General features: G+C 41.8%; 1 long non-coding RNA gene across 1 annotated transcript in view; it reads left to right on the top strand.

Annotated features, from left to right (window-relative positions):
• Nucleotides 1–1,388: 1,388 nt before the first annotated feature.
• Nucleotides 1,389–23,230, top strand: part of LOC124720236 — a 47,331-nt gene continuing 25,489 nt past the window's right edge. The window contains exons 1-2 of the long non-coding RNA XR_007006092.1: nucleotides 1,389–1,544; nucleotides 1,655–1,779. This is a non-coding gene — a long non-coding RNA (uncharacterized LOC124720236). The remainder of the gene's footprint in view (nucleotides 1,545–1,654; nucleotides 1,780–23,230) is intronic.

Genomic DNA, 23,230 nt, shown 5'->3' with positions numbered 1-23,230 from the left:
GGAAGATGCCCCTTCTCCTTCAATGAACTTATGATGTCATCCATGGAAAACACTTTCTTCTCTCTTCTTCGAAGTTTTTCACGGACACACTTCAGTTTACGTTTTAATTCGTGCACAATGTCTGAGAAAAAATTGCAAGTTTCGGTCGCTTGTCTTCCATTTCTACTTTCGGCTGTATACCACAATCAATTACTTGAGTACCAACTGCACTCTGAAATAAAGAAATAATTTCGTTATATATGATTGAAATAACTCAAGGCTTGATGAAAAAATATTATAAGAAAACTTTGGGGGTGTGAAAACATCCTTATACTAACGATTTCGACACAATTCGTAGCTTCTGCATTGGATAAATGGGACATGCTTTCCACGGAAGAATTCTCATTGACAACATTCTCCACGCAATCAGTTGCTTCTGCAGAGGGCAAATCAAGCACGGATTCCAGGACAGAACGCTAAAAACAAAAATATGGAACTGTATTACAACATTGCTTAGACCTATGTAGCCTATTTGTGTCCGTACGAAATAAATTCACAAAAGTCAAAACCACACACATAGCAAGGAAATTAATTAGCTACCTCAAATGGAGAAGCACCGAGCGAGGTGGCGCAGTGGTTAGCACACTGGACTCGCATTCGGGAGGTCGACGGTTCAATCCCGTCTCCGGCCATCCTGATTTAGGTTTTCCGTGATTTCCCTAAATCGTTTCAGGCAAATGCCGGGATGGTTCCTTTGAAAGGGCACGGCCGATTTCCTTCCCAATCCTTCCCTACCCCGAGCTTGCGCTCCGTCTCTAATGACCTCGTTGTCGACGGGACGTTAAACACTAACCACCACCATCAAATGGAGAAGCATCGTTGTCACTCAAAATCCTAAAATATCGTCGTGGCTGCTTATTTGGTGGCATCAAATATGTCGGAAAGTCAAAAATTGATGGCACTGCTTCGGATCTGAGACGTTTCTTCCACGTTCCAGGGCTCACTACGTAATCATCTTGTGGGAAAAGGTTTCCGCAAAGAAAACTGCAAGACGTAGGTTTAAAATCTTCCCGCTTCACGGAAGTAATCCACTTCTTTAGCAGCTCTGGGTGCTTTAGAGGAAACCTGTTCAAAAACATCGAATTAGCAAACGCACTAAGTCTGTATTGTTGTCGTATTGTTTCGGCAGTCTTATCACCTGTGAAATGATAAGTCACTTTCCTTACTCCATCGCTTCGCACAATTGAAAGCGGAACAAGAAATCACCATTTCGATAATCCTTAATTCCTTATACACCGTACAGACCGAGAGAAACTTCTTGGCAAATTCAAATATGGCGGGCAATACAGACGATAGTAATCAGCTGGTAGAGCCATCTATCGGTTGGTCCGGTAGTTGAGCATCCCTCATTTCGCTAGCTTTAGACGCCTGTCTACTGTTGTGACCGGCTTGACGATAAATTACGTCTTGCAAACGTGTGTGGTCGGTTGTGCTCGATAAAATTCAAAACAAAATTGTGATACATGTCTACTGGCTATTTATAGTTACGGCAGTTACATGAATTGGTGAGAATCGTGAATGATTTGTCATAACACACACCAATTTGTGTTAAAATGTTCAGTTTACTTGCTGTATGTGGCAATGAAGATTCTAGTGCCTCTTCTTATGTCAACAGGCCCTGTGAACACGACTTGATACCAGGAAGTGAACATTGATGAACGTTAATTATTAGCCCGTTTGTCGCTTACTCGTGTTGCCGGGAAGGAAGACCCACTGGTTGATTTCGCACCTGTTTATAAGGTGAGAACGCGGCCCTTTTCATTCATTATTTTTTTCATCGTGTTACCTACGTCCCATCGAAAATGACTTCCATCAGGAATGCAGAATGGACGAGATATATGGAACAAAAGCATGAGAAACATAGAAATTGTCTGTATACAGTATTAACAGTAAGCTGACGTAATATTTGAATGCTATTGACACGTATGACATCAAAACTTAGTCGAGTAAATTAGAAAGTGACTAGTGCCTATGTACCGGTACTATGAGCAAATCTGAAAGTTTCTTAAAATTAGATGAGAAATTAACAAGGATGTTTCTTATTTATGCAAAGTTCATACACATTTTCCTGTTTCCAGTCACTTTCAGTTGCTAGAGAAAAGTGACAACTGTCATGAAAACCTCAGGTTTCTGGTCATTTGGAAATATTTCAATGCCATGGCTAATTGTCGTTGCTAGAAGACATTCTTTGAAACGGTGTATTGTCTCAGCATTGACACTTGCCGGTAAGGTGGAGCTCTTTCTGTCACTAGTATACACAGGTGCATGGCAGAGGGTACCTCCTACCTTATCGGTTCTCAGGCCTTCTTCCTATTCCAGTTGTGATTGTGGGAAGAATGCCTGTTTCAACACCTCTGTATGCACTGTAATTGATGGGCTTCTCTCTTTGCTGTCCCTAAAAAAGCTGATGCAGTTTGTGCTCTAGTACATTTCTCATTCTGATAAGTGGTTGTTAACTAAGCTTGCGTGTGCCTAATTCTCTCTTATTTCCTCTACAAATCCACCTGCCTCGAGTGTAATGTGAAATGGTCCACTGTGGAAAAAGTAGCTCCCAGCTTCAGGCAGTGTTGGCTTCGGTCACACAGCTTGAGGCTGTTGCCAATGGGCATCACTGTGGGGGTCGGGATGGGGGTTTGTCGGGGACGGCCAGCTCGTCCCACGCATCCCCTGATCGGACTACGACTGTGGTTGCCCGGGATACTGCCCGCATTGAGGCTGATCCCTCACCTGTGGTAGAGTGGGAGGTCGTTTCAAGGTGTGGCAGGGGGCGAAAGACATTCCGGAGGGCTGAACGGAAAGCCTCTCCAGTTTGTCTGACGAACCGGTTTCAGGCTCTGTCTCAGGCTGATACTGATCTTCGGCCTGACATGGCTGCTTGTCCTGTTCCAGAGGTTGCCCCTCAGTCTGCAAGATCCGGGCAGTCGCAGAGGGTGGGCTTACTGGTAGTTGGGAGCTCCAACGTCAGGCGCGTAATGGGGCCCCTTAGGGAAATGGCAGCAAGAGAGGGGAAGAAAACCAATGTGCACTCCGTGTGCATACCGGGGGGAGTCATTCCAGATGTGGAAAGGGTCCTTCCGGATGCCATGAAGGGTACAGGGTGCACCCATCTGCAGGTGGTCGCTCATGTCGGCACCAATGATGTGTGTCGCTATGGATCGGAGGAAATCCTCTCTGGCTTCCGGCGGCTATCTGATTTGGTGAAGACTGCCAGTCTCGCTAGCGGGATGAAAGCAGAGCTCACCATCTGCAGCATCGTCGACAGGACTGACTGCGGACCTTTGGTACAGAGCCGAGTGGAGGGTCTGAATCAGAGGCTGAGACGGTTCTGCGACCATGTGGGCTGCAGATTCCTCGACTTGCGCCATAGGGTGGTGGGGTTTCGGGTTCCGCTGGATAGGTCAGGAGTCCACTACACGCAACAAGCGGCTACACGGGTAGCAGGGGTTGTGTGGCGTGGGCTGGGCGGTTTTTTAGGTTAGATGGCCTTGGGCAAGTACAGAAAGGGCAACAGCCTCAACGGGTGCGGGGCAAAGTCAGGACATGCGGGGACCAAGCAGCAATCGGTATTGTAATTGTCAACTGTCGAAGCTGCGTTGGTAAAGTACCGGAACTTCAAGCGCTGATAGAAAGCACCGAAGCTGAAATCGTTATAGGTACAGAAAGCTGGCTTAAGCCAGAGATAAATTCTGCCGAAATTTTTACAAAGGTACAGACGGTGTTTAGAAAGGATAGATTGCATGCAACCGGTGGTGGAGTGTTCATCGCTGTTAGTAGTAGTTTATCCTGTAGTGAAGTAGAAGTGGATAGTTCCTGTGAATTATTATGGGTGGAGGTTACACTAAACAACCGAACTAGGTTAATAATTGGCTCCTTTTACCGACCTCCCGACTCAGCAGCATTAGTGGCAGAACAACTGAGAGAAAATTTGGAATACATTTCACATAAATTTTCTCAGCATGTTATAGTCTTAGGTGGAGATTTCAATTTACCAGATATATACTGGGACACTCAGATGTTTAGGACGGGTGGTAGGGACAGAGCATCGAGTGATATTATACTGAGTGCACTATCCGAAAATTACCTCGAGCAATTAAACAGAGAACCGACTCGTGGAGATAACATATTGGACCTACTGATAACAAACAGACCCGAACTTTTCGAATCTGTATGTACAGAACAGGGAATCAGTGATCATAAGGCCGTTGCAGCATCCCTGAATATGGAAGTTAATAGGAATATAAAAAAAGGGAGGAAGGTTTATCTGTTTAGCAAGAGTAATAGAAGGCAGATTTCAGACTACCTAACAGATCAAAACGAAAATTTCTGTTCCGACACTGACAATGTTGAGTGTTTATGGAAAAAGTTCAAGGCAATCGTAAAATGCGTTTTGGACAGGTACGTGCCGAGTAAAACTGTGAGGGACGGGAAAAACCCACCGTGGTACAACAACAAAGTTAGGAAACTACTGCGAAAGCAAAGAGAGCTCCACTCCAAGTTTAAACGCAGCCAAAACCTCTCAGACAAACAGAAGCTAAACGATGTCAAAGTTAGCGTAAGGAGGGCTATGCGTGAAGCGTTCATTGAATTCGAAAGTAAAATTCTATGTACCGACTTGACAGAAAATCCTAGGAAGTTCTGGTCTTACGTTAAATCAGTAAGTGGCTCGAAACAGCATATCCAGACACTACGGGATGATGATGGCATTGAAACAGAGGATGACACGCGTAAAGCTGAAATACTAAACACCTTTTTCCAAAGCTGTTTCACAGAGGAAGACCGCACTGCAGTTCCTTCTCTAAATCCTCGCACAATCGAAAAAATGGCTGACATCGAAATAAGTGTCCAAGGAATAGAAAAGCAACTGGAATCACTCAATAGAGGAAAGTCCACTGGACCTGACGGGATACCAATTCGATTCTACACAGAGTACGCGAAAGAACTTGCCCCCCTTCTAACAGCCGTGTACCGCAAGTCTCTAGAGGAACGGAGGGTTCCAAATGATTGGAAAAGAGCACAGATAGTCCCAGTCTTCAAGAAGGGTCGTCGGGCAGATGCGCAAAACTATAGACCTATATCTCTTACGTCGATCTCTTGTAGAATTTTAGAACATGTTTTTTGCTCGCGTATCATGTCATTTCTGGAAACCCAGAATCTACTATGTGGCAATCAACATGGATTCCGGAAACAGCGATCGTGTGAGACCCAACTCGCTTTATTTGTTCATGAGACCCAGAAAATATTAGATACAGGCTCCCAGGTAGATGCTATTTTTCTTGACTTCCGGAAGGCGTTCGATACAGTTCCGCACTGTCGCCTGATAAACAAAGTAAGAGCCTACGGAATATCAGACCAGCTGTGTGGCTGGATTGAAGAGTTTTTAGCAAACAGAACACAGCATGTTGTTATCAATGGAGAGACGTCTACAGACGTTAAAGTAACCTCTGGCGTGCCACAGGGGAGTGTTATGGGACCATTGCTTTTCACAATATATATAAATGACTTAGTAGATAGTGTAGGAAGTTCCATGCGGCTTTTCGCGGATGATGCTGTAGTATACAGAGAAGTTGCTGCATTAGAAAATTGTAGCGAAATACAGGAAGATCTGCAGCGGATAGGCACTTGGTGCAGGGAGTGGCAACTGACCCTTAACATAGACAAATGTAATGTATTGCGAATACATAGAAAGAAGGATCCTTTATTGTATGATTATATGATAGCGGAACAAACACTGGTAGCAGTTACTTCTGTAAAATATCTGGGAGTATGCGTACGGAACGATTTGAAGTGGAATGATCATATAAAACTAATTGTTGGTAAGGCGGGTACCAGGTTGAGATTCATTGGGAGAGTGCTTAGAAAATGTAGTCCATCAACAAAGGAGGTGGCTTACAAAACACTCGTTCGACCTATACTTGAGTATTGCTCATCAGTGTGGGATCCGTACCAGGTCGGGTTGACGGAGGAGATAGAGAAGATCCAAAGAAGAGCGGCGCGATTCGTCACTGGGTTATTTGGTAACCGTGATAGCGTTACGGAGATGTTTAATAAACTCAAGTGGCAGACTCTGCAAGAGAGGCGCTCTGCATCGCGGTGTAGCTTGCTCGCCAGGTTTCGAGAGGGTGCGTTTCTGGATGAGGTATCGAATATATTGCTTCCCCCTACTTATACCTCCCGAGGAGATCACGAATGTAAAATTAGAGAGATTAGAGCGCGCACGGAGGCTTTCAGACAGTCGTTCTTCCCGCGAACCATACGCGACTGGAACAGGAAAGGGAGGTAATGACAGTGGCACGTAAAGTGCCCTCCGCCACACACCGTTGGGTGGCTTGCGGAGTATCAATGTAGATGTAGATTATGGTGAACATTCTTTGTTTTATTTATTGGTGTATTATTGTTGCAAGGGTGTTGTACACGTACAGCAGCACAATTTAATAACAACACCATGTAGATTAGAGAGGCAGTTACATTCTTACTGGTCTAGTTTCACAAGGATGGGGCAGGTGACTGGCCTTAGCCTCATAGTAGGAAACATCCTGAAATTGACTTGGAGGTAATTTAGGGAAATGACACAAACCTAAACCTGGATGGTCAGATGGGGATGGGAACCTCCACCCACTCAAATACAGGGTCAGTCCACTTAAAACAGCAAGACCTCATTTGGTTCACCCCTAGCGTGCAGGGGTTTGTTTGCAAAGAAGTAAAAGGCTCGTGCTTCACTGTTGAGTCATATCTCACTACCAGTCCACGTTCACATTACACACAAGACTTCATAATGTAGTCACACTACACATTATCAACTGACATCTCAACTGTAGCGACACTTGGTTTCCATTTTGTGAACTACAGCTTTCCATTTGCTACCCTGAAGAAGAAGAAGAAGAAGGGGGGGGGGGGGGGAGGTGGCTCACCATCCGTCTTTAATGAGGGATATGTTGGGCTTAGATATGGTAAAGTGTTAAGGTAGAAGAAACAGCCATTTACATTCCTCAGTTTTGGTTAGTAGTACAGAAAGTAGGACCATTCTCTGTGGCATGGATGTGAAAGTCTAATGCCTTACTATGTGGAAAAATTGTAGGTTAGCAGGTCCTCAACACAGCTTTGTTCTATGAAGTGATTGTTTGTGTTCTGAGAACAGTTTTCAATATTTTTGCAAAGCCAAATGTTATGTCAACTGAAGAATGGTGCAAAACTTATTAGCTTTGACCAGTGATGTCATATTTAACTCATAGATGATATTTTATTTTTGAGTCATAGAGAAGAGCATACATATCTGCAAATGTCACAGCTCAATGGCTGTTGGAAAGTGAACTTCTTATAAATCTAAAGACTATGTATGCAGTGTTTAAAAACAAGCAGGCTGTAGACGTGGATTTAGAGGTTGATGGAACAAGGCTGGAAGAACTAGAATCTATTACATTCTTAGGTATTCTTGTGGATAATGAACTGAAATGGGAAAAAAACATATTAATAATGTCTGTAAGAAACTGAGCTCTGTCATATTCTTAATGCTGCAGCCATCCCAGTATTAAGACAAGATTCTTCTGTACAGTGTATCATGGACTTTCCAAACCATACTTACCGTATGGAGTGACTGTGTGGGAAAACTAACAAGAGACAAAACAAGTGTTCACATTACAAAAACAAAAAAGCAATTAGGACCATTTTAAGAAGAAAGACCTCTGAAACGTGCAGGAACTGTTTCAAGAATTTAGGTATCTCAACTTTTTCATTGTTGTATATATACAAAACAATAATGCACATCACTGGATTACAAAAACTAGTGTACACACCCACAATACAAGAATGAAGAATGAAGTACGGAGCATACCCCACCGACTGGCAATGCTAGAAAAAGGACCCCAGTACTCTGGTATCAGACTACTAAGAAGTCTGCCTGAAAACGTGCAACGTAGTGTACTTGACAACTTTCCAAAGAAACGTAGACTCTCTCATTGCAAAACAGTTTGTTATTCATTATCAATCATGTAAAAAAAGCTAAAGGGGTAGAAAAATAAGTGATAATGAATGTTACTACTTTGACATGTCCTGTATTACATGTACATTTACTGTACACAGTGTAATTTTACAGGATCAGATAAAATTCAGTTCAATTCAATAGTAAATAGGGTAGCTTGGGAAACGAAGTGTCAAGTTCTGAATTTGAATGAATGTACCCTTTAAAGAAAGGAAGAAAGAATGTGTGTGTTTCGTTTGTTGTTTTAAGGAATTTGTGTACCATTTACTTTACCGCAGTGTCGTAATGAATAAGACACTTATATCAGGTTTGTCATTCTTTTTGCTGGGGGTAACACTAATATCATATTTTTCAGTTGACCTGTATAGGATACCAGCGTTAGGTGTCATTTTCTGCCCATCAGTTAATATACATGTGACCGGAAATGAGATACTGTGTTTGTGGTTTCCTCCACAATAGGTAATGTCAGCTGACCTACAGGATACCAATGGAAGAGTTATAGTTTTCTACACCATACTTAATTTGTAGATGAACTGAAGTACACGATACCAGTGTTGGGTATGTTCTTCTTTTGGCTGTTGGTAACACCAGTGTTTGGTTGCTTGCTTGCTGTTTCCTTCATGGCTAACACTGGTATTTTCTTCCTCAGTTGAACAGCAGGATATCAGTGTTCAGCTTGGATTAGATTAGATTGGTACTTGTTGCATAGATCATGAATACGACACTTTGTAATGGCGTGGAACGTATCAGGTTAATAAAAGGTGTCTATACAAGATATTACATTTCACAAAATATTACATGACACTTAATCTTTTTATTTATTTATTTTTTGTGGCTGTTGGGGAAATAACCCACTTACTATATCCAAAATTCATCTAATGAGTAGGAGTTACCATTAAGAAATTCTTATTTCCTTTTACATGCTATATGGCTAGCTGTCAGACTTCTGATGCTATTAGGTAAGTGACCAGACTTTTGTAGCAGCATAATTTACCCCCTTCTGAGCCAAAGTTAGATTTAACCTTGAGTAGTGAAGATCATGCTTTCTCCTAGTGTTGTAGCCATGTACACTGCTGTTACTTTTGAATTCGTTCGGATTGTTAATAACAAATTTCATAAGTGAATATATATATTATGAGGCTACAGTGAAGATCCCTAGCTTTTTAAATAAGTGTCTGCAGGATGATCTTGGATGAGCTCCAGCAATTATTCTGATTACACGCTTTTGTGCAATGAACATTCTTTTACTCAATGATGAGTTACCCCAGAATATGACGCCATACGAAAGCAGAGAATGAAAATAGGTGTGGTAAGCTAATTTACTAAGATGTATATCGCCAAAATTTTCAATACTCTAATAGCATAAGTAGTTGAATTCAAACGTTTCAGCAGATCTCCCGTGTGTTTTTTCCAGTTCAACCCCTCATCAATGCATACACCTAGAAATTTTGAATATTCTGCCTTAGCTACCGATTTCTGATCGAAGTCTGTAGTTATTAATGGTGTCATTCCATTTACTGTGTGGAACTGTATGTATTGTGTTTTCTCAAAGTTTAATGAGAGCCCATTTGCAGAGAACCACTTAATGATTTTCTGAGAAACATCATTTACAATTTCACCAGTTAATTCTTGTCTGTAGGGTATGATAACTATAGTTTATCATCGGCAAAAAGTTCCAGCTTTGCATCTTCGTGAATATAGAGTGGCAAGTCATTAATGTATATTAAGAACAGAAGAGTACCCAAGACTGAACCTTGCAGCACCTCATTCTTGATTGTTCCCCTGTTTGAGAAATCACCAGTTTTTTTGCATATTATGTGAACTGCTTATTTCAACTTTCTGCACTCTTAGTTAGGTATGATTTAAACCATTTGAGCACTGTACCATTCATACCAACAGTACTTGAGCTTATCTATAAGTATTCCATAATGTCATATTTTTCATGTGGCATAGTATGTTTCCTGATAACTTGGTTTCTATTTTCTTTTGTGGTAATTTTTGTGGTTCTGCTTTTAGGTTGTGCCCACCCAGAACCCTCTAATTCTCATGTCAGTCCTGTTAATTTCATCTATTCTATAGATTTTGATGAGTCATGCTTTCTAATTTTGTTTCTTTACACAAGATTTTTTTCACATTTATGGGTCCACATGATGTGCATGTATGATGTGTTCTGTGCTACATTACTTTTTTCTGAACATTCATTCATACTTTCAAATGTTTGTCACCTATCATCTGGTGCTGACCTATGTCATTGGTCGAAGCTGACAAGGTGTATCCTGTTCTTCAGTAATCCACGAATGTTAAGCTAAGGCTGCCCTTGAATTGACAATGTGTAACATGATAAGCTAAATTTGTTACACAATAGTGCTATACTGGACTGACCCTTGATATTTTTGGAAGTAAAGAAACTCTTTAAAAATATCATCATTCCCATCTGTTAATTTTAAGGTAAGGTATAGAAGACTGGTAATTGTCATGGTCCAGTCTTTCATACCACCTAACAGTGACTGGCTCCAGGGTCTTATTTATGGTTTGAGTTCAAAACATAGGTGACCAAAATTAATTACATTAAGAATTCCTATTGGAATATTATGCATGTGGATTTGGGTTCCAGTGTCTGGTGTGGTCAGTAACCGGAGCACCTTCTTCCGGGAATGAGAACCAATAGACATTACAGGCCCAAATAAAGGGCAAAGGCTATAGAACCTGTCCAGGCAGGCAACTTTATGGCTGCCACAGCCAAACAACTTTGTGTGCCAAGGGTTGGTTAACGGAAATGGCAGATTCCACCCATCTGCTTTCACCAATGACGTCACCAATATGGCAGAAATGACCATTCACGACAACTCCCATATCGCGATCATGACGTCATTACATAAACATGACAACAAACACAAAAATAGATAAAAAAACCATCGAATACATATTCCTCCAAAAATATAATGAAACTAACAGGACAAGTGAGGGAACTTCGGGGTTTTTGGGTGGGGGCAAACTAAAAATAAACACACGCCGCTAAACCGGATGACAAAAACAATAAAATAAAACAACCACAACCTTCCAAAATCAACCAAAAACACTGGAATCGAACACTTCCCTTGACCAATATAGGTCAACAGCAACTACTGATACCACATAAGTCTCAAAACTTTCACCACCACCACCACACTTAATCCTAAAAAACTAGAAAATCAAAATTAGAATCGACCAATTCTCTTGTCCTGTTATCCTTAAGACGTCTCCACATACAGCTGTCCCTTATCCGAGACAACAGAACTTTAGTAAGCCTGATCTCTTCACGAGACACTGAACACTTCACGACTTCAGCCAACAGGCCGAATAGCTGAAGAAGTTTTATTAGAGGCAACTCACTGTCTCCCATCATCGACGACAACCGAAAACTGTTCACCTTGTCAGTCATTTCCACACCTACCAAAGACATAAACAAAGTGTTTTACAAAAATTCACACATGATGAACAGAACAAAACTACAATAACGTCGACATAACAAAACCAAAATCGTTAACTCACTGAAAAATATTCTGCTGAAAGCACAGTCACAACCGATACCACATGTATGCAATGCTACCACGCTAATGAACCCCGTGGCAAAAGTAGCAAATCACGAAGCATCAGTCCTTATGTTCTACTGACTGGGGATCAGGAGAATATTGGTGTCAAGTGGCTTCTGTAAACAGCAATAGTGCGCTACCTGGTAAGAAAATAAATGTTCTTTGGGCAGTTTCAGCAAATAAGTAAAGGGAACACACACAATCTGTCATCACTGTTTGAGGTGGTTTATTTAAATCAGGACCAGTTTTGTACGTATGCTGATCTTCAAATGACTGTACATTCAGTTTCATGTTTTGACGTTCGATTAGAGTTGACTGTTCACTGTTAGATAGAATATCTGTATCACAATTGAGCATTTCTCACCAAAGTATTCACTTGCACCGTCATATTCCGATTTCCACACATTAATGCCACTTAAAATGTTGTTACCTGCAGATGAGACATGAACTCACACATTCAAAATGTGTACTACATTTGAAAACAGAATTTATAACATATAAGGTATGATTACTTAAAGATAGGCGTAAGACTGAAAATGGCTGTGATCTAAATAACCCACCTTTGAATGTGGCTGGCAGCAGATTTTATTCAACATGAGCTGTGCCCAGCATGCGTTGCGATGGCTCTTTTTCTTTTGAAGTATGTACGCACATGTGAAGCACACACACATTTGCGTGTGCAAAATAATGAAAGACGAGGATTCTTTGTGCAGTAATTAAATTTGAAGCTTATTCGTATACTTTTGAACACAGAGCATTTTTGTCTTTGTCTTTCGCAATAACAATTTTTTTTTGACAGACACTTTTGAGCGTGCGACATATAATTCACTGTTCGAAAAGCCTACACGTACCTAAAACGACTGACTTGGGATTCGATGGTCATTACCACTGCAAGATGAATAGGGAGCTCCAGTCTTTTGAAATCAAATGGCTTTGATGACGTTTGGGATTGGTATTTTGACAATAAGCCTGGTTCCACTACACAACTGTCATTTCTTCTCTCTCCAAAACCCTCGGTGAAGGTTTGCTAGGGGTATTGTGTTACTGCCACAATTTTTCCAGGCAGCAAGCGATAAAATTACCAATCTTGATAGATGGTCCTTCAGGTGCTATAGATACATCAGTGGTAGGCAACAAGAACCTCATAATTCTGTTTCTTTAAATTTTACAGATGATGTGAATATTAAGTGAAATCAAACAATGGAGGAAACTCCAGGTAGGAATATAAACAGTCTCGGAAGAGATGGATTGCTCCTTACCATAAAGATAACACACTAAGTTGCAGACAGGCACATTTAACGGGAGGTATAATGAAAAAAAAAATTGTTCCCCCATTTTCAGATTTTTATCTCTTTATAAAATTTGCAATTTTCTGAATAAAATGATTTATGTATCACTTATAAATTCACGTGGGAAGTATTTTATTTTCTGAATATAATGTACACTAGTTAAAATGTTTACGTGTATTTTTCAAGATGTAACAAAATCGGTAATTTTTTTTATATGGAAGGCTATGGATTGCTGTTACAAAGGTCATGTCCAGAAGAGGATGGGCACCAAGTGGAGAAAGTTGAAACAAAGTTTGCGAGACAAGAAATTTTCAGATGGTAAAACCATAACAGGCAGGCTGACAGACAAAATGATTGATGAACTACAGCAGTATTATGGGATGGCCATTACAATTAATACTGAGGATTTGTTGAAAATGAAGCCGGCAGTATGCCACTTTTGCCCTCGTGGACCCCATTCATGGTGCAATTTCCACAATGCCCAGTACACAAATTCATACAACCATAAATATTCCATCCCAGCAGCAGTCATGGATATCATAAAACCTTTTTACAGAGACCTGGTAAATCCTGAGTTACTGGTCAGACTCAAAATCCCAACGAGTCGTTCAATAATCTTATATGGGCTTGCCAACCAAAAAATGTTTTTATTGAAATGAAGAAAGTGGGGGGTCAGTGACGCTGTTGTTGCTTTTAATGATGGCAGCATTTGTGGGGTGAAAGTGCTACAGCATATGAGAATTAATCCTGGAGCAGACTGCATCAGAGAACTTGAATGGATGGACAAGGTTCACATTGATAAAGCAGAGATGCAGCACAGTTGGCCACTAATGAGTCCAGAAGGAAGAAAAGAAGAAAAAAACTTGGAAAAAGATCAAAAGGATGATTTTCAGTACGGTGCAGGGTGCTTCGGAGTGATTAAAAATAAAAAGTTAAGCATATATTGAGTTACAGCCTTTTGAAACCTTGTAGACCATTCCTGAAACTTTACGTTTTCTGTCGCATTTTTCCATAAATCTCAGAAAGCACGTCGAGTAGAGGATCCAAATTTTCAGGGAGTAGTAGCATATGCATCCTGAATCTACTGAACTAAAAGGACATAATGTTACGTATAATTAAAATTATTTGGGGTAACATACAAAAACAGTACACAAATTTTTAACTGCGTAATTAAAAAATTGTATTTCTGAAAGCACTGGCTGGAATGCGATTGTTGTAGTTCAGTAGAGCCAGAGCACACGTTTTAATGTCCTGTAAAAGTTTCATGCCAATGGCTACAGTGGTTCCTGAAATATAGGGAAGCCAAGTCACTAAATTTAACACTGTCGGGATAGGGTGTTCAGACTCCCCTTAAGAAACTCGAACTCGAGCTTTCGGCCGTGGCCTCCATCGGAAGAGATAAACGGAGATACGCACAGGTCATTCTTAAAAGCGAGCACACCTTACCCTCACGTGGCCACCGACTCTGGCAGCTCAGGCCACAGTGCGACTATAAAGTGGTATGGTAGCAGCAACCTGGAGGAGGTGGGAAAGGGGGAGGGGGATAGCAGTGTACAGGTGGGGGAGAGAGAGAAACGCTGTCTGGTGGAGTACGCAGGGACCACGTCCGGAGGCCGTGAGGCGAGGTGGTGAGGAAAACAGAGCGGAAAAGGAGGAGAGAGGGGAAAGCTAGGTGGGTTCGTTGGCAGTGGGCAGCAAACGAGAATGGGGAGGAGATGATAGGACAGAGGGGGTGGGGACAGTACGTTACCGTAGGTTGAGGCCGGGATACTTACAGGAGCAGAGAATGTGTTGTGAGGGTAACTCCTGCCTGCTCAGTATGAGAGAGGTGACCCAGAAATCATTGAAAATTATAGACCAATCTTGTTACTGTCGTCCTTTTCAAACGTCATAGACAATAATGAATAACAGGCTCGTGGGGTTCAATCTCCTGAGTAAAGAGCAATTTGGTTTCCGGGCTGGTGAAAGCACAAATTCAGCTGTAGCTCATTTCTCAAATGTTGTCCTCAAAGCACTAGACAAAGGAGTCCTCAAAACAGTGATCTTCCTTGATTTGACCAAAGCATTTGACACAGTAGACCACACAATTTTCCTAAACAAACTAAATGCACTGGAAGTAAGAGGAGTAACTAACTTGTGGTTTCGTTCATACCTACGAAACAGGGTCCAACAGGTGATCACCACTCACTCCAATCATACCTTTCAAACCCAAAATACAATAATGAGTCCCCCAAGGAAGTGTGCTGGGCCCAATCCTCTTTCTAATATACAATAACGATTTTCTACAAAGTGTCAAATGTGGTAAATCGGTACTGTTTCCTGATGACAATACCATCTTAATTGAAGCTGAGTTGCCAAGTGTACTCAGTGGAAAAGCTGAGGAAACACTTAACCATCTATTCCAGTGGATAGAGGCTAATAAATTAACCCTAAATGTGAAAACAACAGTATTAGTTTCCACCTAAACAGAAAACCAAACAGTACCGAGCTAAAAGTTAATGAGGAGCACTTAGAATGTGTACCGTCAACAAAATTTTTTGGCACGCATGTCGACTCTCGACTAAATTGGACCCAGCACACTGCGGAACTTGGAAAGTGAATAGCTTCAGCATGCTCTGCACTTACGATAATAAACTCGGTTTGTAGTAACTCGTGTACTATAACTGCATATTTTGCATATGTCAACTCTGTAATTAGTTATGGCATATTCTTCTGGGGATCAACAGAGCAGAAAGACTAACAATATTTAAGTTGCAAGAATGGTCTGAACGAATCATAACGAAAAGTAGCAGTAGATCCCATTGCCCAGAGTTATTCAGTCCGCAGCTCGTGGTCTTGCAGTAGCATTCTCGCTTCCCGCGCACGGGGTCCCGAGTTCGATTCCCGGTGGGGCCAGGGATTTTCTCTGCCTCGTGATGACTGGATGTCGTGTGTCTTTCGTAATCATTTCATCCCCACCGACTCGCAAGTCGCCGAAGTGGCGTCAACTCGAAAGACTCGCACCAGGCGAACGGTCTACCCGATGGGAGGCCCTAGCCACACGGCATTTCCACAGAGTTATTCAAATATTTGGGTATATTGAAAATTCTGTGTGAATACATTTTGAAATCAGTAATATACATAAACACCTTGACCAGTTCCCAATAAACAGTTCCATACGTGCACATGAAACCAGACACAGACAACAGTTACACCTCTACAGGAAAAACAAATCAAAAACTCAAAATAGCATATTATATAATGGAATTAAATTGTACAACAAACTTCCACAAGGGATCAAAGCACTCCGTCTGTAGGCCACAAGTGGCCCACCGGGACCGTCCGACCGCCGTGTCGTCCTCAGCTGAGGATGCAGGTAGGAGGGGCGTGTGGTCAGCACACCGCTCTCCCAGCTGTTATGATACTTTTCTTTGACCGGAGCCGCTACTATTCGGTCGAGTAGCTCCTCGAGCGGCATCACGAGGCTGAGTGCACCCCGAAAAATGGCAACAGCGCATGGCGGCCCGGGTGGTCACCCGTCAGAGTGCCGGCCACGCCCAACAGCGCTTAACTTCGGTGATCTGGCGGGTGTATCCGCTGTGGCAAGGCTGTTGCCTACAAGGGATCAAAGACATGAGCAAAATAGGGATTCGCTAAAAAATATTTCTTGTAAAAGTGTTTTTATACTTTCAAGGATTACTTGGAATGATGTAAATATATAGTTATTTGTAAAGATTATCAACTGTGTTAAGTGGTTTAACGATGTATCTTTATGTTACATTGTTCATGAATTCAGATTGTGATAATTATAAATTTGCCTAGCTATTGAATATACTTACATTGACAACATCGATACGATCATGATTGTTTAGGGCTGGAGAAATGGATAAATAAGCAGTTGAGAAAAGCTCGTGATGGGGGGGAGGGGCCAGATGGCTCGGGTAGTGAAGCAGCCAATGAAATAAAGTGTGTTAAGTTCAGCTGCATGGTGTGCCACAGGGAGGTCTACTCTGCTCTCGGCCACAGTTTGGCGGTGGCCGTTCGTCCCGGTGGACAGCTTGTCGGTAGTCGTAGCAATATAAAACACTGTGCAGTGGTTGCAGCAGAGCTGGTAAATGGCACAGCTCCTTTCACAGGTGGCCCGGTCCCTGGTGGGGCAGGATAAATGTGTGGCAGGACACGAATAGGGAGTCAGGGTCGGTCGATTGGGCAGCTCTCATACCTGGGTCTTGCAGGTGGATATTTATTTATTTATTTATTTATTTATTTATTTAATTGAGGAGCAAACCTCCAAGGTCTTGGAACATATCAGTACATGAAATTACAACATAAAAGTAATAACAGATAAAAATAAAATGTTTCTGAAACCGAAAAAGTCAATCCATAAGTTTAAGTAAATGCTATCAGCAATACAATAGGAATCAGCTTAATTTTTCAAGAAACTCCTCGACAGGATAGGAGTGACCCATGAGGAAACTCTTCAGTTTCGATTTGAAAGTGCGTGGATTACTGCTAAGATTTTTTAATTCGAGTGTCAGCTTATTGCAAATGGATGCAGCAGTATACTGCACACCTTTTCGCACAGGAGTTAAGGAAGTCCGATCCAAATGGAGGTTTGATTTCTGCCGAGTATTAACCGAATGAAAGCTGCTTTTTCTTGGGAATAAAGTAATATTGGTAACAAGAAGCAACAATAAGGAATATACATATTGAGAGGCCAGTGTCAAAATACCCATACTCGTGAACAGAGGTCAACAAGAGGTTCGTGATATCGGACCACTTATTGCCGAATTGCCCGTTTCTGAGCCAAAAATATCCTTGTAGAATGGCAAGAGTTACCCCAAAATACAATACCGTACTACATAGGTGAATGAAAATAAGCGAAGTAGACTAATTTACGTGTCGAAGTATCACTCACTTCTTATATCGTTCGAATAGTAAAAATGGCAGTATTAAGTCTTTGAACAAGATCCTGAATGTGGGCTTTCCACGACAGCTTAGAAATATGAACTGTTCAGTTTCACTAGTCATTTGCCTTTCCGTGAAATTAAAACGTCAGGTTTTGTTGAATTGTGTGTGTTAGAAACTGTAAAAACTGAGTCTTACTGTGATTTAACGTTAATTTATTTTCTACAAGCCATGAACTGAGGTCATGTACTGCACTACTTGAAACAGTCAATGTTGCACACAACATCTTTTACGCCCAAGCTAGTGTCATCAGCAAACAGAAATATTTTAGAGTTACCCATAATACTAGAGGGCATATCATTTATATAAATAAGGAACAGGAGCAGCCCCTGCACAGAACCCTGGGGCACCTCCCCCCCCCCCCCCCCCCCCCCCCCATCTCCCCACTTGTCAGTACCCCACTCAGATCCCACATCACAGCCATTATCAACATTGTTCGGATGGGCGACAGATCACCACTATACGAAGGCTAGGAAGGATCTCGGGTCAGATGTCACTCGTTTCAGGGCACGACTGTAGGTAATGAGTCCCGGCAGAGGATGCAGTCCGGTTGTTCCAGTCTGGGGTGTTATTGGGTGAGGAGGAGGACACTCCTTTGTGGCTGGTTCTCAGGGGTGGTGGGAGGATTAGGGGTGTGAGGGAGCATGGGCGATGTATTTGCAGACTAGGTCTGGGAGATAGTGCCCATCTGTGAAGGCATCGGTGAGACCTCAGCGTACTGGGCAAAGGCAATTCGTGTCACTGCATGTATGCTGTCCCCGGGTAGACGTGCTGTACGGGAGGGATTTTTTTGCGTGAAAGGGAATGCAGCTGTCGAAACGCAGGTGGTGATGGTGGTTGGTGGGTCTAATGTGCAGTGCAGGAGGAGCCATCAGAGGAGGTGGTCAATGTCAAAGATGGTGGCGTGCTGCATTGAGGAGGACCAGGTGAAGCATATGGGAGAGGAGTTGATGTGAAGAAATAAAGCTAGGGTGTCTCAGCCCTGAGTCCAGATGACATGCTGTTACCTTCCCCTGTGATAGCTGCGTAGTGCTCAGAGCTACTGGGGTTGCTATTCATGTATGCATGAGGTATCCTTGTTTGTGAGAATGCCTCTGCATCTATGCTCAACAGTGCAAACCGTCATGAGGTGCATGGCAGAGGGTACGTACCATTGTATTAGTTATTAGGTTTTCTTCCTGTTCCGTTCCCATATCGAGTGTGGGAAGAATGATTGTTCGAATGCCTCTGTGCGTGCAGTGTTGTTCTAATCTTATCCTCAGTATCCCTGTGTGAGCAATTGTTGCACGTTGTAGTACATCCTTAGATTAATCATTTAATCCTTACCTACATAAACAGTTTGGGAGGCAATCTGAGCAGCCGTCTTAGGTTGTTTGCAGATGACGTTGTCGTTTATTGACTAATAAAATCCTCAGAAGATCAAAACAAATAGCAAAAAGATATACAAGAGAGATCTGAACAGTGCGAAAATTGGCAGTTTGACCCTAAATAATGAAAAATGTGAGGTTATCCACAAGGAATTTAAGCTTTGGTTACACAATAAATCAGTGTAATCTAAAGGCCATAAATTCAACTAAATACCTAGGAGTGACAATTGCGAACAACTTAATTTGGAAGGAACGTACAGGAAATTTTGTGGGGAAGGCTAACCAGAGACTGCGTATTATTGGCAGGACGCCTACAGATCTACTAAGGAGACTGCCTACACGTCGCTTCTCCATCCTCTTAGAATACTGCTGCGCGCTGTGGGATTCTTACCAGATAGGACTGACGGAGTACATCAAAAAAGTTCAAACAAGGGCGCCACATTTTGTATTATTGCGAAATATGGGAGTGTGTGTCATGGAAATGATACAGGATTTGGGCTGGACATCATTAAAAGAAAGGCGTTTTTCGTTGTGACGGAATCTTCTCACGAAATTCCAGTTACCAGCTTTCTCCTCCGAATGTGCAAAATTCTGTTGACCCCGACTTACATAGGGAGAAAAGATCACCACGATAAAATAAGGGAAAACAGAGCTCATATGGAAATATATAGCTATTTGTTCTTTCTGCACACTATACGAGATTGGAATCGTAGAGAGTTGTGAAGGTGGTTCGATGAGCCCTCTGCCAGGCACTTAAATGTGATCCGCAGAGTACCCAGGTAGATGCAGCTGTAATGCCGGTTCTTGAAACTTATTTAAGGGGCTTTCTTGGGATAGTTTTTCTTAAAGAGTCTGCCATTTCAGTTCCTTCAGTATCTCTGTGACTCACTCTCACAGATTAAATAAACCTGTGACCATTTGTGCTGTCCTTTCCCTTAACTGTTCAGTGTCCCCTGTTAGCCAGAATGAGATTTTCACTCTGCAGCGGAGTGTGCGCTGATATGAAACTTACTGGCAGATTAAAACTGTGTGCCCGACCGAGACTCGAACTCGGGACCTTTGCCTTTCGCGGGCAAGTGCTCTACCAACTGAGCTACCCAAGCACGTCTCACGCCCCGTCCTCACAGCTTTACTTCTGCCAGTACCTCATCTCCTGCCTTCCAAACTTAACAGAAGCTCTCCTGCGAACCTTGCAGAACTAGCACTCCTGAAAGGAAGGATATTTTGGAGGCAGGGCTTTGACACAGCTTGTGGGATGTTTCCAGAATGAAAATTTTTGTAGAGCACTTGCCTGCGAAAGGCAAAGGTCCCGAGTTCGAGTGTTGGTCCGGCACACAGTTTTAATCTGCCATGAAATTTCATCCCCTGTTAGTCCTATCTGGTATGGGGTCCCACACACTTAAGCACTATTCTAGGATGGGCTGCAAGAGTGGTCTGTAAGCAATCTCTTTTTGTTGACTGATTGCATTTCCCCAGTATTCAACCAATAAACTGAAGTCTCCCACCTGCTTTACCCACAACTGGACCTATGTGTTCTTCCATTTCATGTCCCTACAGAGTGGTACACCCAGGTATTTGTATGAGTTAGCCAATTCCAACAATGACTCATTGGTATTATAGTCAAATTTTTTTCATTTTCTGAAGTGCAAAATTTTAAGTTTCTCAACATTTAGAGCAAGTTGCTAATCTCTGCACCAAGTTGAAATGATGCGTGTCTGTTTCTTTTTTTTCCACTAAGGTCATGCCCAAAAGCACATGTGTAAGTGTCTTTTAATTGTGCCTGTCTACAATTTAGTGTGATAACATTATAGTAGGTAGCAATATATCTTTTCCTACATTGATAGTATAAAGTGATACAGATAAAGTTGATACATGTTTAACTACGTAGCAGAAGCTTAGTTATTGAGCAGTTAGAGAAATCTGTGTAGTTTCAAATTTCTCTTTGATTATGGATTGCTGGTTACTGGAATCAAGGTTTTCGTAGACAGATGGGAGTTAAAAGGTTTTCATTGCGTATTGCCATTGCCATATGCTGATACATCGCTGTCTTTGGATCCCTGCCTCCTCCCACTCCCATGAAGCCAACTCTGAGTGAAACATCTTCACTGACACCAATAAGTCCCATGACTATGAAAGTTATGTATTTGATATGGATGCAATCCCAAAGAAAGCAGGTGTTGACAGATGTGAAAATTACTGAACAATCAGTTTAATAAGTCACAGCTGCAAAATACTAAAGCGATTTCTTTACAGACGAAGGAAAAAACGGGTAGAAGCCAACCTCGGGGAAGATCAGTTTGGATTCCATAGAAATGTTGGAACACATGAGGCAATACTGACCCTACGACTGATCTTAGAAGAAATATTAAGGAAAGGCAAACCTACATTTCTAGCATTTGTAGACTTAGAGAAAGCTTTTGACAATGTTGACTGGAATACTCTCTTTCAAATTCTGAAGGTGGCAGGGGTAAAATACAGGGAGCGAAAGGCTATTTACAATTTGTACAGAAACCAGATGGCAGTTACTTGTCGAGGGACATGAAAGGGAAGCAGTGGTTGAGAAGGGAATGAGACAGGGTTGTAAGCTATCGCCGATGTTATTCAATCTGTATATTGAGCAAGCAGTAAAGGAAACAAAAGAAAAATTTGGAGTAGGTATTAAAATCCATGGAGAAGAAATAAAATCTTTGAGGGTCGCCGATGACATTGTAATTCTGTCAGAGACAGCAAAGGACCTGGAAGAGCAGTTGAATTGAATAGGCAGGGTCTTGAAAGGAGGGTATAAGATGAACATCAACAAAAGCAAAACGAGGATAATGGAATGTAGTCGAACTAAGTCGGGTGATGCTGAGGGAATTAGATTAGGAAATGAGACACTTAAAGTAGTAAAGGAGTTTCGCTATTTGGGGAGCAAAATAACTGATGATGGTCGAAGTAGGGAGGATATAAAATGTAGACTGGCAATGGCAAGGAAAGTGTTTCTGAAGTAGAGAAATTTGCTAATATCGAGTATAGGTTTGTCAGGAAGTCGTTTCTGAAAGTATTTGTATGGAAGTGAAACATGGACGATAACCAGTTTGGACAAGAAGAGAATAGAAGCTTTCGAAATGTGGTGCTACAGAAGAATGCTGAAGATTAGATGGGTAGATCATATAACTAATGATGAAGTATTGAATAGAATAGAAAAGGGTCGGCATAAAAAATTTGGGCTAGAGTATGATAGTGGACCCCACATCCTCCAAAAAGTTGGTTAGTAGGACAGGTTTAACTGTAGCAGTCAGTCTACATTAGTTTAAAAAGTGATGATTTTGTTGTCAGTTGCGGAACTCGGTGAATGCAAAATAGATTGCGGTAACACTGACGTGTGGCATAGCCTAATATTTACATTTGTGCCATAATTAAATGCATTTTGCCATATTTAATGCAGTTTTCTTGTTTTGATGCCTTTATACACATATGTATATTATCAAAATAATAGTTGCTACTCACCATATTGAAGAGATGCCGATTCGCGGATAGGCACAGCAAAAAGACTGTCAAACAAGTAAGCTTTCTGCAAACTGACCCATAGAAGTACACACACTCACTCTCTCTCTCTCTCTCTCTCTCTCTCTCTCTCTCTCTCTCTCTCTCTCTGTGTGTGTGTGATCAAAAATATCCGGACCCCCAAAAAGTGGAAGAACGTTTTGTGGAGCAACGAATCACGGAAGGCAATCTGATGGCAGGGTGCGGGTACAGCAAATGCCCATTGAACATCATCTGGCAGCATGTGTAGTGCCAACAGTAAAATTTGGAGGTGGTGTGGTATGGTATGGTGTGGTTGTTTTTTTTTCATGGAGGGGTCTTGCACTCCTTGTTGTTTGTCATGGCAATATCACAGCACAAACCTACATTAATGCTCTAAGGGGAGATGGAAGGCAGTTTTTATCCCTATTCTGCCAATGCTATTTTACCCTTTGAATAGGTAGAGTTTTCAAAAGAACGATAAGTGATAAAACAATGAAATTTTTACTGTGTGTGTGTTTATATATTTCAATTTAC

The sequence above is a fragment of the Schistocerca piceifrons genome, chromosome 11 (genome assembly GCF_021461385.2).
Source record: "Schistocerca piceifrons isolate TAMUIC-IGC-003096 chromosome 11, iqSchPice1.1, whole genome shotgun sequence".
Taxonomy (NCBI): domain Eukaryota; kingdom Metazoa; phylum Arthropoda; class Insecta; order Orthoptera; family Acrididae; genus Schistocerca; species Schistocerca piceifrons.
The sequence above is the reverse complement of the archived record's forward strand: the minus strand, read 5'-3'. Positions and strand labels throughout refer to the sequence as shown.